This window comes from Buceros rhinoceros, unplaced genomic scaffold (genome assembly GCF_000710305.1).
Source record: "Buceros rhinoceros silvestris isolate BGI_N320 unplaced genomic scaffold, ASM71030v1 scaffold3168, whole genome shotgun sequence".
NCBI lineage: Eukaryota > Metazoa > Chordata > Aves > Bucerotiformes > Bucerotidae > Buceros > Buceros rhinoceros.
In genome coordinates, this window is record NW_010424943.1 from 19269 (window position 1) to 22622 (window position 3354).

Below are 3354 nucleotides of genomic sequence, written 5' to 3' on the forward strand. Positions count from 1 at the left end.
AGGTCCTTCCCCACGGCAAGGGGGTGCTCGTGAAAGAGTCGCTGCTCTACCTCCGGACATCACAGACCCGGGCACGGGGCGGCTGGGGCCTGCCAAGAACGGGAGGCCTGGAGGGGAAGAGTCACTTGTAAAAACAGAAGAACAGACCGATTTATTGGTCTTATTTTTGACAGGTACAGAATGTTTTTTTTCTTCCAGCTGTGGCTAAATGGAGTAAATGTTTGCACTGCACTTAAACAATGTTTTTAAATTGGAGTTTTTGAGGTCTCACACACGATCTATGAAGTGACATACAGCAAGTCCCCCTTCTGCCACTAGAGGGAGCGCAATCATTGCCTTTTTTTTTTTTTAAAGAAAAACTTTTTAGAAGGGGACACTTGAGCAGGCTTCAGAGGCGCAGAGGGAACATCAGAGCAGCAATTTGCATTCCCTGCAGATTGAATGAGAACGCTCGAAATAAGCAATATATACATACAGGAATCTTTCAGAAGGGTTCTGATAAGTTAGAGTGTCTGCACACGGCAACTTCAATCAGTTCCATACTGGGTACAACAGCAACATCAGATACAGGTGTGTCCCCAAACTACTAGAAATAAAGATCACTTACTTGTTTTACTTAGAAACAAAAGAAATCCGAAAACAAAACAAACCCCACCGAACCCAAAAACCCCCCCAAAATTAAAAACCCAAACCCATAAAATTCTTTCCCACTATTTAGAAAATTGCATTTTAAATGTCCACAGAGGAAAAATGCCTAGAGAAAAAAAATTAAGTGAAAGCCTATAAACACTGGACAAATCAATTAAACATCAACCCAGACTAAACTACAAAATATAAAAATCTAGTTTGTGCTGCAGTCAGAAAAGGTGATAAACAAGTTAAAAACTTAATTTTTAAAACTGGATGGATTCAAACTTTAGTAAGATTTTTATTAATACTGAGTAAAGATCCAAAGATGGGGAAATTCATAAACATCTTTCAGCTACATGTTTTAGAGATACAAGATCCTTGTTTAAGTGTCTTCAAAATTTCAAGAACCATGTTAATATACTCTGTAATAATCTAATCAATACAGTGCCTTAGCTTCTGCTGCTCTTTCCCAGTCTCTAACACTTAACATAAAACATTACAAGGAGTTGACATCAGCCAATCACTACCATCCCCCTCCTCATTACTGACAACACTGTCTATCACTTTTCCTCCATAAGCACTTCGTGTCATCAGAAGTTGGAAGCATTTATTTTGCTAAGAGCTCTTCAGTGGAGGAAAGCTTTGTGATTCACCTTGACTGTCTTCTGGTGAGACAGCGCCAGAGAAGAGGACTTGGACTTTACATATACGCAGAAAAAAATTTCTTTGAATTCTGTATGTTTTTGCAGGTTGCACACCAAATAAAAGGCTAGTGTTTTTGCTGAGAGTTTTTGGGGCTTTGTCTTCCTAGCAAAATTTAAAAATCCACAGAGCTTGCAGAAATATGCCAGTGGTTATAATAGACATACCAGTGAAGTACTTAATCATTTATACAGTGCAGCTCTTAGTATCAAACTGAATAGCACCTGCAAATCTCAAGTCTTTCCTACCTTTGAAAACATTTATGTTTGTACTAGAGGTGTGCAAAATTCAGTCTCTCCCACTTTCACAGCACTTCTAAAAATTGTCTCAATACATTAAGCTATTTTCAAGCAACCAATTTCAGCACTGAATCTTCCCACAAGTCTTCAAACATTCTGTCACGCTCCTGGCTCTGTCACAGCGCCCGCAAGCAACCCTCACTACAGACCAAACATGAGGGCTAATTATACTGCCAATACTAGCCATCACTTGAGGGAAGTCCCCCATTTTTTTTTAGGATAGATTTCCTAAGAAAGAGAACTACTGGAAGCAGCACATGTGAAAATACACTCCAGAAGTACATCTTCACTGAAGACTCAACTCTCTTACTCAATAGTTTAGTCCAAATCCTATTAGAAGCTACAGAAAAACCCCTTCCTGACCAAGACTTGCAGTGGGTCAATGCCCGCTTTTCATTCAATATGCAGCTCACCTATTCCAGAGTAAGAATTCAGATCAAGTCCCTCAACAGCTGACAGACCTTCAGTGCCTTTCCCACAGCTCCACAGAGCAAGGAAGTCCTCCCACACCTACCCCAATTCTCCAGTGTCACCAGCTGGCCGAGGCTAGCTAAATGATGGGACAAATTCTCTCTCCAATCAACCCCTCCCCCATTCCAGGAGAAAAGGTTAAGGAGAGAGATAAGAAGAAAAGAAAGAGTTGGTGAATCAGTTTGGGAAACTAAAACAGTTTGAATAACAACAGAATGATACTATATGCAGAAAACAAACAAGAGATTAACAAGTATATATACAGGATCAGGGATCTGCAGCAAGGGTTAAACCATGGTTAAAGAAAGAAAGCGGTAAGGAAAAAGTTAATGGCAGCAGTACGTGGCACAGCTGGGGAGCAATGTTCCATGCGCAGGGACTGGGGTGGCATCAGCGGTGGTCTGGTTACGGCAGTCCAGCAGCAGAGCCAGCAGTGGTAGCAGTCACAGCAGCAACATGGGCCAGCTCCGGGGCTAACGTGGTGGTAGGGATCCATGGCAGGCAGCAGTGAGCAAAGGGGCAGGAGTGGGTACCGGCTTGTCCCAGGAGGCAGGTGAAAAAAAGGCGCATGGTTTCTTTCTGCATGCCATTCTTAAAGAAACACCGTCCTGCCAGAAACTCCACAGCCAGTGAGATGTGTCGATGTGCAGGGAAGGAATACTCTAATTGGTTTACTTCATATGTCCAAATCAATCCTGTTTATTTTAAACCTGGACATCCAGGAAAGAGTTCCAAAGCACCTCCACCTAAAAAACCAAGGACCAAATCTGCCCACACCCAAGTCAGTAAAGAAGGGCTAACTCCTGATGATCAGACCATGATGCTCATTATCCAGATCAGCCATGCAGTGAGGATGCACTGAACTGGCTGTGGCATGTACAAATAAAGGTATTGGCTTGCACTAAAAAAAAGATTCACGCTGAGAGGCAGAGCCAGCTTGCAGGAGTGCCCGAGAAACTATAGTATCTCATTGGGAAAAGCAGAGAGAGAGAGGCACTTAGAGGCTGGCTTGCAAATGGGAAACTTATTTTTCTGGTCAGAATAGGTATTGCAATACTGCAGTAGGGGCAAAATGCAGTAGCATTCCCCAATTTCCTGTTACTGCCTACTAAAATGAATGGATCACAAAGATACTCCTTCCCTAACCTCCACTGTTGGTTACGCTGCAACTCACAAGTGAGAAGTCTTCTGTGATACAGTCCTTCGGCTCACTGCAACAGACAGCGAAGAAAAGTAACTCCAGGGTGGGAAA